At 43.9% G+C, this 14,250-nt stretch overlaps 1 gene segment (V, D, J or C); it reads right to left on the bottom strand.

Moving 5' to 3' along the window:
* Positions 1 to 14,250, bottom strand: part of LOC132125477 (Ig kappa chain V-III region PC 2485/PC 4039-like) — a 370,198-nt gene that overhangs the window by 97,349 nt on the left and 258,599 nt on the right.

Genomic DNA, 14,250 nt, shown 5'->3' with positions numbered 1-14,250 from the left:
GCAGTACAGAAGGGATGAAAGGGGCGTTTCAGCGCCGCCCACACATTCAAACAAATATTAAAGCATAATCTCATTTTTTACCCACAAACAAAAATACGAAAAATCCAGCTACATTTTCGTTTTGCGTTTCTTAAACAAAACGAAAAAACGAAAATCAAACCGTTTCTCATTTATCTTTATTTATTTTTAAATAGAAAATCAAATGACCAAAAGATACACGGACCAGTTATGTATGTACATGTATATTATGTGCAAAATGTAAGTGTATACTAAGTATGTGTGTTAGATAAATTAAGTGTATGTGTATATAAATATAAAGTGTAGTGTGTTCAGTGTGTTCAGTGTGTATCAGCTGTTCATAAGATGGATTGCCTGAGGGAAGAAACTATTCCTGTGTCTGGTCGTTCTGGTGCTCATTGCTCTGTAGCGTCGACCAGATGGCAACAGTTCAAAGAGGGAGTGTGCGGGATGTGAGGGGTCCAGAGTGATTTTAACAGCCCTTTTGCTCACTCTGGATAAGTACAGTTCTTGAATAGATGGGAGAGTTGAACCGATGATTCGCTCAGCAGTCCGGACTACCCTCTGTAGTCTTCTGAGGTCAGATTTAGAAGCTGAGCTGAACCAGACAGTTACTGAAGTGCAGAGGATGGATTCGATGATGGTGGAGTAGAACTGTTTCAGCAGATCCTGTGGCAGGTTAAACTTCCTCAGCTGGCGAAGGAAGTACAACCTCTGCTGGGCCTTTTTCACAATGGAGTCAATGTGAATGTCCCACTTCAGGTCCTGAGAGATAGTGGTGCCCAGGAACCTGAATGACTCCACTGCAGTCACAGTGCTGTTCATGATGGTGAGTGGGGGGAGTGCAGGGGGGTTTCTCCTGAAGTCCACAGTCATCTCCACTTTTTTGAGCGTGTTAAGCTCCAGGTTGTTGAGAGTGCACCAGACAGCCAGCTCTTTAACCTCCTGTCTGTAAGCAGACTCGTCACCGTCCTGAATGAGGCCGATGAGTGTGGTGTCATCTGCAAACTTCAGGAGCTTGACAGAGGGGTCCTTAGATGTGCAATCATTAGTGTACAGGGAGAAGAGCAGTGGGGAGAGAACGCAGCCCTGGGGAGCTCCGGTGCTGATTGTACGGGTGCTGAATGTGTATTTTCCCAGCCTCACTAGCTGCTGCCTGTCTGTCAGGAAGCTGTTGATCCACTGACAGACGGAGGTGGGCACGGAGAGCTGAGTTAGTTTGGGCAGGAGGAGGTTTGGCATGATCGTGTTAAAAGCCGAGCTGAAGTCCACAAACAGGATCCTCACATAGGTCCCCGGTCTGTCTAGGTGTTGCAGAACATAATGCAGTCCAATGTTTACTGCATCGTCCACAGACCTGTTTGCTCTGTAGGCAAACTGAAGAGGATCTAGCAAGGGTCCAGTGATGTCCTTCAGGTGGGCCAGCACCAGTTTTTCAAATGACTTCATGACTACGGATGTTAAAGCCACAGGCCTGTAGTCATTTAGTCCTGTAATTTTGGGTTTCTTTGGGATGGGGATGATGGAGGAGCGTTTGAAGCATGAAGGAACTTCGCACAGCTCCAGCGATCTGTTGAAGATCTTTGTGAAGATGGGGGCCAGCTGGTCAGCACAGGATTTCAGACAGGCTGGTGTAACACAATCTGGGCCTGGTGCTTTTTTCCTTTTCTGCTTCCGGAAGACCTGGCGCACCGCATCCTCGCTGATCTGTATTGCAGGTGTGGGGGAGAGGGGGGATGCAGGAGGTGTGAATGGTGAGAGTGCTTGATTGGAGAGGTGTTCAGGGTGGGTTGCAGGAGTTGTGAGTGGTGTGAACAGTTGTTTGGAGAGGCATTCAGGGTTGGTTGCAGGAGTTGTGAATGGTGAGAGTGCTTGATTGGAGAGGTGATCAGGATGGGTTGCAGGAGTTGTTATTGGTGTGAACGGTTGTGTGGAGAGGTGTTCAGGGCAGGTGATGGGTGTTCTTTCAAACCTGCTGTAAAACTCGTTCAGATCGTCTGCCAGTCGTTGATTTTCCACGGTGCTGGGGGGTGGTGTCTTGTAATTGGTGATCTTCTTTAGACTTTTCCACACTGATGCTGAGTCGTTCGAAGTGAACTGAGTCCTTATTTTTTCAGAATAATTCCTCTTTGCCACTCTGATCTCCTTTTCCAGTGTGTATTTAGCCTGTTTATACAAGACATTGTCCCCCTTCCTGTAAGCATCTTCTTTGGCCTGACGGAGCTGTCTGAGTTTTGCAGTGAACCACGGTTTGTCATTGTTGTAATTTAGTTGAGTCTTGGTAGGAATGCATATATCCTCACAGAAACTGATATATGATGTTACGGTCTCTGTGAGTTCGTCCAGATCGGTGGTAGCAGCTTCAAAAACACTCCAATCAGTGAGGTCAAAACAAGATTGTAAATCCTGCTCTGCTTCATTAGTCCATCTTTTTACAGTCCTTAATACAGGTTTAGCTGATTTTAGTTTCTGCCTTTAGGTCGGTATAAGATGAACCAGAAGGTGATCAGAACGTCCCAAAGCTGCTCGTGGAACAGAGTGATATGCATCCTTTATTGAGGTGTAACAGTGATCCAATATATTACTGTCTCTGGTGGGACAGGTAACATGCTGTCTGTATTTTGGCAGTTCACGGGAGAGACTGGCTTTATTAAAGTCCCCGAGAATGATTAAAACAGAGTCCGGGTGTTGTTGTTCTATCTCTGTGATGTGCTCAGCGAGTTTCTGTAAAGCCAGACTTACTTGCGCTTGCGGAGGGATGTAAACACTAACCAGAATGATCGAGTGAAACTCCCGCGGCGAATAGAACGGCTTGCAGTTGACAAACTGCATTTCTAGATCAGGACAGCACATCTTCTTTAACACAGTTACATCTGTACACCACCGTTCATTGATGTAAAAGCATGTCCCGCCGCCGCGAGATTTCCCCGTTGATTCTGCGTCGCGATCCACTCTAAACAGCTGAAAGCCCGGCAGATGGAGCGCGCTGTCCGGTATGGCGTCATTCAGCCAGGTTTCCGTGAAACACAGAGCAGCAGAGTGTGAAAAATCCTTATTTGTCCGAGAAAGCAGAAGGAGTTTCAACACTGTTGAGTTCTATAGAAGTCTATCGGACTAACCTGCACGACGAAAAATAACGGCAAAGGTGTTAAAAAGTGACGCCAGGGTCCCTTGACCATGCGTCAGACATTTAACGAGTAGGGAGTGAGACTGTGTTGATTAAATATGTGCAAATAAAGACCAATACAAACTTGTAATGGAACCATCAGAACCAGTACAAAACTGTGACGGAAACCATTAAATATGTGGTAATAAAGACCAATAAAAACTTTTAATGGAACCATCAGAACCAATACAAAACTGTGATGGAAACCATTATGTGCAAATCTTGGCCAATACAAATTTGTACTGGAAACGTATACAAACCAATTAATCCTTATGGAATACTGTATGCCTAAAAAACACTATGTAATGGAAACCATTTGGCAATGGTTAATTGCTGATGGTTTGTAATGGTTTTGTAATGGAAACCATTATAATTTCTGTAATGGTGTTTTTAGTTTAGTTTTTTGTTTTTTTTTTCAGCAGGGTACTTTGTATTTTGGATCTTCACTGAGAATAAACTTTTCTTCCTCTGGGTCACAACACTGAGCAATGAAGAATTATTCATGGAAGGTCATTGTATGCCTGATCAATTCTTTCTCATCTGAAAAGAAAGAAAGAAAGAATCATAAAAATAGCAGTAGCTTTTAAGATTAATGATCAGTATTGTAACTTTGACCATATGTTACATCCTTCTTGATTATATCTACCTCAAATATTTAGTTCAATAATTAATAACATGATTGATTAAAATTAAAGCTTGCTACTTGTTTGTGATCCTCTCATCAGCAGCTGCAGTGTCCCTCAGCTGTATCAGTGCAGTCACTGTGACTCTGACTGACGGAGGTTTTTGTACGACTCTTTATCACTGTGTGAACACCAAGCTACCACTGATAGAGTGTCTACTCATACAGTAATAATCTCCTGTATCTTCAGTCTGGACTCCTCTGATGGTCAGAGAGAAATCACTGCCAGATCCACTACCACTGTATCTAGATGCAGTTCCTGGCACTAGTTTGTTTATTCTATAAATCATGAGTTTAGGAGCTTCTCCAGGTTTCTGTAAGTACCAGGACAGACATGGTGAGCTGCAGCCTGTTAAAGGAGTGCTGGCGGTGCATCTCATCACCACAGTCTTTCCTAGTTCAGTTGTTTGAACTGCAGGAGTTTGAGTAACTGTGATCTGTCCGCTGGAGCGTGAGAGAGAAATTTATATTATTCATATAATTACATCAAGACAAATAATTTTTTTTTACATATTATAATATGCAGTATATGGTAGCTTAACTTCTTTGATTGTACTGCTTTATCCAAGCTCTCATTATGTACCTTGTATACAGCAGAGTAATGTACAGATGAGGATGATGATGTTGTTCATTGTTGTTGTTGTGTCTTGTGTGATGATGAAGATTGTGTTCTGTTCTGCTCTCAGTCATGAAGTGTTAAACTCACAGCTCTATAAACACTCTCATGCAAAGTGTCTCTGTATGTAAATGGTCTTCATACACAAAACAGACAGCTGTCAGTCTCAGACCACAGATAAATTAATCCAGTCACGTTTATGCTCTACAAACCATTAGAAGCTCAAATATTTTGTGTTGAATATGAGCTATTGTAATCAGACAGACAATTTCAACAATGTGTGTTTTGTTGTTTCAGCTTATTTGTTATTCATATACTCTATAAAATTATTTTTCACACATATTTTATTTATAATTTAATTGTATTTAAAATTATATATTATCATTTAAATGTACGCTTATAGACATATCTTATTAAATATCTGGCATTTCTTTAAAAACTGAAATTGTGAAAAAGTGACATCAGATTTCTTAAGGGGGGGGGGGTACAATGGTGTTTTGTGTATTCAGAGTTGTTCACAGTGTTAAAGAGAAGGATTCTCATCCTAAACATGGCCAAAGTAAAAAAAATAATAATTTGGACGAATTACAGATAATTTCTGTGCTGAAAATCTTACTTCCGTGTTGGTACAAGTTTTTTTTTTTCGATCGTGGATCTAATGACGTAGACGATGGTGGAACTCCTTATATGAGCATTTCTGTCAGAAAAGCGCGGCGCGCACATGTTGACCAGAGGAGAGCGAGACTGCGCCCATCAACACGCTTCGTCTGGAAATCGTCGACAGCACTGCATAGGATTTGAATAGAACAAACGATCGATCGATCAATCAATTAATGTAACATGACACATACATTAGGTAGGATTCACATGGTGGTTTAAGACACAATGTCTGGAATGAAGCTGCTGTTCTTTTGGAATAGATCAGCAAAGTTTTTGAAACATAAGGCATTGGTATCCTATCCAAAACTTCATCTTTAGCAGTCTGCTTTCAAAAACTAGAACAAATGCAATTTTATGGTTGTCTTATATTTACATCAGCATTTGTAATGAGATAATAAGATTGTTGTTAGCAGAGAAGTAAAGGTCAAACATGGTTAATGTGTTAGGTTGACATTAGTTCTCTGATTGTCAGGCATCATCTCTTCTACAGTGACCATGATAATATTTTCACAAAGATATGGGATATAAACCAAGTTTCCCTTCAGACTGAAGCTGGAGATGAACACAGTCTGTCTTGATTATTCTCCCAAATGTGGCATAAGGCAGTAGGAAAAACAAGACAAACTAAAGATAACTATGCCACCAGGGAAAGATCCACACTTATTTATACCAATTAAATCCAACAAGTCCTCCAACCCATATGTCCATATAGGTTGTTTGTCACTACCCTCAAATACGACCTATACGAGCATTCCATAAATTAGCATGCTATTTGCATTTTAAACGGTTTGTATTTTAAACTATTCCAGCTGTTCAAAATAATTTATTGCTAAATGATATAGACTTTATATGACTTCAAGACATGACGTCCCGTGTTTATAAATGAATGAAGTGTTTCAAATCGATACTTGACTTGTCCCATTCAGCCTGTTTGACATTCAGATCATTCAGTCTGACCAACCTGTTGAAAAACCAGCATGCTGGATTTGCTGGTATGCTGGTCCTTAGATGTCATGTGCTGGTATTAAGATGTTCAGACCAGTTTAGGACCAGCACATGACCAGCTTAGAACCAGCTCAAAACAGAGTCCCAGCTTCAAAACATACCTAACCATCACTTGCCTTGCCTTTAATACCTTTTTTGTAATGTAATTGTAATTCATTGTTTTTTGGGGGGGTTTTTTGTCTTGCAGTTTCTTTGGATCACATACAGGTGCTGGTCATATAATTAAAATATCATCAAAAAGTTTATTTATTTCACTAATTCCATTCAAAAAGTGAAACTTGTATATTATATTCATTCATTACACACAGACTGATATATTTCAAATGTTTGTTTCTTTTAATTTTAATGATTATAACTGACATCTAAGGAAAATCCCAAATTCAGTATCTCAGAAAATTAGAATATTGTGAAAACTTTCAATATTGAAGACACCCGGTGCCACACTCTAAGCAGCTAATTAACTCAAAACACCTGCAAAGCCTTTAAATGGTCTCTCATTATAGTTCTGTAGGCTACACAATCATGGGTAAGACTGCTGACTTGACAGCTGTCCAAAAGACGACCATTGACACCTTGCACAAGGAGGGCAAGACACAAAAGGTCATTTCAAAAGAGGCTGTCTGTTCACAGAGCTCTGTGTCCAAGCAAGAGAGATAACCGCACCCTGGAGAGGATTGTGAAACAAAACCCATTCAAAAATGTGTGGGAGATTCACAAAGAGTGGACTGCAGCTGGAGTCAGTACTTCAAGAACCACTACGCACAGACATATGCAAGACATGGGTTTCAGCTGACGCATTCCTTGTGTCAAGCCATTCTTGAACAACAGACAGCGTCAGAAGCGCCTCGCCTGGGCTAAAAACAAGACGGCTGCTGAGTGGTCCAAAGTTATGTTCTCTGATTAAAGTAAATTTTGCATTTCCTTTGGAAATCAGGGTCTCAGAGTCTGGAGGAAGAGAGGAGAGGCACACAATCCACGTTGCTTGAGGTCCAGTGTGAAGTTTCCACAGTCAGTGATGGTTTGCGGTGCCATGTCATCTGCTGGTGTTGGTCCACTGAATTTTCTGAGGTCCAAGGTCAACGCAGCCCTATACCAGGAAGTTTTAGAGCACTTCATGCTTCCTGCTGCTGACCAACTTTATAGAGATGCAGATTTAATTTTCCAACAGGACTTGGCAACTGCACACAGTGCCAAAGCTACCAGTACCCTGTTCTTAATTGGCCAGCAAACTCGCCTGACCTTAACCCCATAGAAAATCTATGGGGTATTGTGAAGAGGAAGATGCGATATGCCAGACCCAAGAATGCAGAAGAGCTGAAGGCCACTATCAGAGAAACCTGGGCTTTCATACACCTGAGCAGTGCCACAGACTGATCGACTCCATGCCACGCCGCATTGCTGCAGTAATTCAGCCAAAAGGAGCCCAAATCTTAGGATTGCGTGCTGTACATGCTCATACTTTTCATTTTTATACTTTTTAGTTGGCGAAGATTTCCAAAAATCCTTTCTTTGTATTGGTCTTAAGTAATATTGAAATTTTCTAAGATACTGAATTTGGGATTTCCCTTAGTTGTCATTGTAATCATCAAAATTAAAAGAAATGAAAATGTGAAATATATCAGTCTGTGTGTAATGAATGAATATAATATACAAGTTTGACTTTTTGAATGGAATTAGTGAAATAAATCAACTTTTTGATGATATTTTAATTATATGACCAGCACTTGTAAATCTCCAGCTTCTACAACAACGTTTAGTGTTCAGCAGCTTTTTTATGAAGCCATTACCCTCTCTCTCTCGACATTTAGTTATAACTGATTTACTTTAATTAATTTATCCTTACTTTATGTGTTAATAATCTTCCTTATAGTCCTTCCTTTCGAATATTTTGTTCATTGATAGGTTCTCTGTCTCAACATGTATGTATTAACACAACAACAACATTTTCTTTTTTCTTTATTTCAGGTGAAAGGGAAGACCAAAAGAAGGCCTGTCAAACTTTTGTCAAACCCGTCTTGTTTGTGGAGAGGGATGAATTTGACCATCTTGTGCTTTTACTGTGAAGACCAAAAGCTACAAAGGCAAACATTTCCAATGGTACATCTGTGTTTGTCTGAGCACCTTGACAGAACTTTATTGTAGTTACATTTTGCACCGCATTTGAGGTTTGTTGAACTGTTTTACAAACCCCAAGACCTGATAAGTACAAAACCTTTGCTACATCAAAGTAGTAATAATTCATACAATTTCAGCATATTCATATGACATTGTACAAGCATGCTTGTGCAGAAACTCAGTGTTTTTATCATGAAGTTGATGACAAGTCCATTGTATTCTTTATTAGAATTTCCAAATTTGCACCGTCTCTTCCCGTTCTAACAGTACATGATATCTGTCCACACCTCAGTCTGCCTTTCTTTCCATGTTGATTTTTATTGGACACATCTGTCTAAAAGCAAGTTTGGAAAGGCTAGTTTAACTTGTTATGTGACACATCAGATCTTCAGTTATTTTGGCCAAATTAGATCACCTAAGGCTGTTCACACCAACAACAATAACTATAATACTAAAAAAATTAGCATTTCTTTGTTTAGGTTCAGTGATTTCACTTTAATGGACAGGCCCTTTTCATTGCCATTAAAGTAAAATAACAGAATGCAATCATAGGAACCTGCTAAAAATGCTGGAACTTAGAGGCTTTTGCATCTTTTGCGTCTTCATATGTACAAAGAGTTTCAGTACATTACTGATTTGATATGACTGCTTGTACTTGTACAAAAAGACTGCATCAAGAGGCAGAAGAGGTAGCTGGTACTGAAAACATTTGTATTCACACACTTGTTTAGTTTGCATGAAGAAACTGTTTGGAAGCAGATCTCTTAGAAGTGGTGAACACCTTAGTGGGACTTTTCCAAATGCCCTGAAAACTGCAAATGTGGACGACCATTATATGTGGAGATTTGCGGCATTATGTATGTTATAATACATTGTGTATACACTCACTAAACAAAGAGTGACAGTTTTTAGAGTTTATGGGCACTCTTTGCAAGCTTTCTAGTCTATAATCTCATAAGCCTATTAATTCTAGTAATGAAATCTATAACTTTTTTTATTGACCACACACAAATTGCAAAGTCTCGTGAATGACGTCTGCATATTTATGCAGGATTCTGTAACGTCGGGGTGAAAGGAGTGGCAGGAAGCAAGTGCGAGTTAACAATGTTTAATGAGATAAATGATACAGGACATAAACAAGAGACAAAGATGACGCTGAAGGAAATACACGGTCCAGGATGGTGCAGGTGAGTGAAGGATCCAGATGGCGGAGATGAGTTGGCAGCAGGAGAGGGTGACACAGGAACTGCGGGGAAGCGAGCCGAAGGTAAGTGGTGTTGCTGTTTGTGATGTGCGAAGAGTGGAGGGGGTTCCGGGGAGACACGGACATCCAACGCAGAAACACACAAGAAAGCAAACATCAGACGAAGTACATGAAACAACGCTCTCACAAACACAAGACGCTAGACAAGCCAATATATAGGGATGAGTAATGAGTGACAGCTGTTGCTGATGACAATTAGCGGAGACGCCCACAAACCAATCAGTGCTGACGCTTAACGATCAGACTTCACCCACATAGTGCAAAACCCTGAGATCATGGTTTACCAACCGTGACAGATTCACTCTCGAAGAAGCTATGATTTACATAGTGATAACCATAGCAATAGACGGGACAAAATCTGTGAAAATGTGCATTAAGACTAGAGCACCCTCACTAATACAACAACAAAACTAAATACAAATGCACTAAATCAAATAATTTATTAAACACATATTTACAATTCAGGCACTTAACTAAAATAAGCAGGCTATTAATAAAAAAATAGCTAGAGAAGGCTGACTATAATCAGCTTACTTCCATTTAGTTTCACTTGAATCAGAAAAAAGTTAGTCTTCAGGGATGTGACAAAAGCAACTAATATAAAATATTATGCATATATTTATTGTGTTATAACAGAGATTTGTAAGATTGCGTTGAACTGAGATGTGTTTTAGAGATTATAAATGCAGAACTCTTTGCTTGCATTCTGCCAAACCATGCACGCAGCAGCCTCTTGATTTAGTTAAAAATAACAGTGTTCTGTGAATGTTGATGCTGTAATTAAAAAAAATATATATATTTATGGGGAGTGTGTATGCTGGGATTTCATAAATTTCACAGAGAAAAAAGTAACGTAACTAGTAGTGTAACTAATAAATAATTACTTTTGAAATAAAGTAATCAGAACTGTACAGGATTACTTGCAAAAGGAGTAATCAGTATTCAGTAATTTGATTACATGTAAGGTCAGGAAAATGAGCAAGATCACAGGAGACACAGGCTGGCGGACACAAGGCTGATGGACAGATGACGCAGGGACTTCGGTGGACAACAGGTTGTCACGATCGGTGTTACAGGAAACACAGGAGAGGGAACCAATTGCAGGTAAGTCATTTATTTAAAGGGTAATCCAAAGGGGTAAACAGTCCAGGCAGGGTCAAAACCAGAATATCCAAATCCAACATAAACAAGACACGAAGACACGAAGACAAGGTAAGGCAAGGCAAGGCAAGGCAAGGCAAGAAGCGACGGACATGAATAATCATAGGACATGAAACAAGGACTCCGTAACACAGACTCAGACAGACCGGGTATAAATACACAGAAGGATAATGAGGGAACAGGAGACAGGTGGGGAACAATCAATTACTCAACAAAGAGGAAGGTGACCAAATAAGGGAACAGGAAGTGATAAGGTGACAGACACCGTGGGAAAGGAGGACACCTAGTGGAAACCCAGGGAACACAACCCAGACACTGTGACAGTACCCCCCCCTCTACGGAGCGGCTCCCAGACGCTCCACGACAGACACAAAACAGAGACCAGGAGGGAGGCGGACAGGTGGAGGCTCAGGGGGAGAGACGGAGGGCCAGAAAAGAAAAACATGGGGAACAGGCACCAGAATTGAAAACACAAAACAGGGAGACCAGGAGGGAGGAGGACCGGAGGAGGTTCAGGGGGAGGGACGGAGGGCCAGACTAACAGAAAGGAACAGGGACAGGAGTGAACACAAAAACAAAAAGCAAAAACAACAACATGAAGCCCCCCAGGGCGGGGCAGAAGACCACCACATCCTTGTGGTCGACGCCAGAGTCCTCCAGGGCGGAGCGGAAGACCACCACGTCCTTGTGGTCAAAACCAGAGTCCTCCAGGGCGGGGCAGAAGACCACCACAACCGTGTAGTCAGGGCGAGAGCCCCCCAGGGCGGAGCAGAAGACCACCACAACAGTGTGGTCAGGGCGGAAGTCCCCCAGGGCGGAGCAGAAAACCACCACAGCCATGTGGTCAGGACGAGAGGCCCCCAAGGCGGAGCAGAAGACCACCACAACCGTGTGGTCAGGACGGAAGCCCCCCAGGGCGGAGCCGAAGACCACCACGTCCTTGTGGACGAAGTCAGAGTCCTCCAGGATGGAGCGGAAGACCCCCACAACCGTGTGGTCAGGGCGGAAGGCCCCCAGGGCGGAGCAGAAGACCACCACAGCCATGTGGTCAGGCCTAGAGCCCCCCAAGGCGGAGTAGACCTCCGTGCGGCTGGACCAACGGGATGACGAAACTCTGGTAATCCCCTGGTGTCCTTACTGGATTCCAGAAGATTGGTGCTGGCCTGACACTGCTCATGAAGATCAATGGTGCTGGCCTGACACTGCTCATGAAGATCAATGGTGACTTGCCTTTGCTCATGAAGATCACCGGTGACTTGACTCAGTCCTTGAAGATCACCGGTGACTTGACTCAGTCCTTGAAGATCACCGGTGACTTGACTCAGTCCTTGAAGATCACCGGTGACCAGACTCAGTCCTTGAAGATCACCGGTGACTTGACTTGACTCTGAAAGATCAACGGTGACTTGACTTGACTCTGAAAGGTCAACGGTGACTAGCCCTGACTCTGGAGGATCAGCGGTGACTAGCCCTGACTCTGGAGGGTTAACAGTGACTAGACTTGACTCTGGAGGGTCATCTGGAACCCGACTCGACTCTGGAGGGTCATCAATGACTAGTTCATGAAGATCACCGGTGACTTGACTCAGTCCTTGAAGATCACCGGTGACTTGACTCAGTCCTTGAAGATCACCGGTGACTTGACTCAGTCCTTGAAGATCACCGGTGACTTGACTCAGTCCTTGAAGATCACCGGTGACCAGACTCAGTCCTTGAAAATCACCGGTGACTTGACTTGACTCTGAAAGATCAACGGTGACTTGACTTGACTCTGAAAGGTCAACGGTGACTAGCCCTGACTCTGGAGGATCAGCGGTGACTAGCCCTGACTCTGGAGGGTTAACAGTGACTAGACTTGACTCTGGAGGGTCATCTGGAACCCGACTCGACTCTGGAGGGTCATCAATGACTAGCCCTGACTCTGGAAGGTCATCGGTGACTAGCCCTGACTCTGAAAGGTCATCAATGACTAGCCCTGACTCTGGAAGGTCATCGGTGACTAGCCCTGACTCTGGAAGGTCATCGGTGACTAACTCTGACTCTGGAAGGTCATCGGTGACTAGCCCTGACTCTGGAAGGTCATCGGTGACTAGCCCTGACTCTGGAGGGTCATCGGTGACTAGCCCTGACTCTGGAATGTCATCGGTGACTAGCCCTGACTCTGGATGGTCATCGGTGACTAGCCCTGACTCTGGATGGTCATCGGTGATTAGCCCTGACTCTGGAGAGTTCCCTGGCACCTGACTCGACTCTGGAGAGTTCCCCGGCACCTGACTCGACTCTGGAGAGTTCCCCGGCACCTGACTCGACTCTGGAGAGTTCCCTGGCACCTGACTCGACTCTGGAGAGTTCACAGGCACCTGACTCGACTCTGGGGAGTTCACAGGCACCTGACTCGACTCTGGGGAGTTCACAGGCACCTGACTCGACTCTGGGGAGTTCACAGGCACCTGACTCAACTCTGGAGGGTCAACTGGCACCTGAATCGACTCCGGAGGGTCAGCTGAGACTCTCATCCTGTACTGTGGTGCTGGGCTGGCGGCCATCTGGGGTTGTGGCGCTGGACTGGCGGCCATCTTGTACTGTGGCGCTGGACCAGTGGCCAATTTGGGCATTGGCGCTGGATTAGCGGCCATCTTGTGCAGTGGCGCTGGACTGACAGCCATCTTGTGCTGTGGCGCTGGACTGACGGCCATCTGGTGCTGTGGCGCTAGGCTGACGGCCATCTTGGGTTGTGGAGCTGAACCGGTAGCCAATTTGGGCATTGGCGCTGGGCTGGCGGCCATCTTGGGCTGTGGCGCTGGAACGGTGGCCAATTTGGGCATTGGCGCTGGGTTAGCGGCCATCTTGTGCTGTGGCGCTTGGCTGGTTGCCATCCTGGGCAGTGGTGCTGGGCTGACGACCACCCCGCTGGAAGAGACAGAAGTGGCTGGGGCATCCCACCGAAGCAGATGCTGCAGGTAGCACACGAATTCCCAGAATTCCTCATCGGGCTGGATGATCCAGTGTCTCAGGAGGAGATGGCGCAGTTAGAGACACTGGATCATCCAGCCCGCCATTAAAATAGTCCTTGAGGGCCGCATCGTTGTAGCCCATGCCCTCGGCCAGGGACCAGAACACCTGAGCCAGGGCACCCACTTCATTGCCCTCTTGGCGGAGGGCGATCAACCGAAGGTACTTGGTTCGCCGCTCCGCCATCTTGGCTGGGGAACGGAAAAATGACATACCGCTGGTTCCTAGTGTGACGGAGTCGTTCTGTCACGGCGGGGATCCAATGAGGCACGGAGATAGAACCAATTGCAGGTAAGTCATTTATTTAAAGGGTAATCCAAAGGGGTAAACAGTCCAGGCAGGGTCAAAACCAGAATATCCAAATCCAACATAAACAAGACACGAAGACAAGGTAAGGCAAGGCAAGGCAAGGCAAGGCAAGAAGCCACGGAAATGAATAACCATAGGACATGAAACAAGGACTCCGTGACACATACTCAGACAGACCGGGTATAAATACACAGAAGGATAATGAGGGAACAGGAGACAGGTGGGGAACAATCAATTACTCA

This window comes from Carassius carassius, chromosome 43 (genome assembly GCF_963082965.1).
Source record: "Carassius carassius chromosome 43, fCarCar2.1, whole genome shotgun sequence".
In the NCBI taxonomy this organism is placed as follows: domain Eukaryota; kingdom Metazoa; phylum Chordata; class Actinopteri; order Cypriniformes; family Cyprinidae; genus Carassius; species Carassius carassius.
Note: the sequence above shows the minus strand (reverse complement) of the source record. Positions and strands in the feature narration are given on the sequence as shown.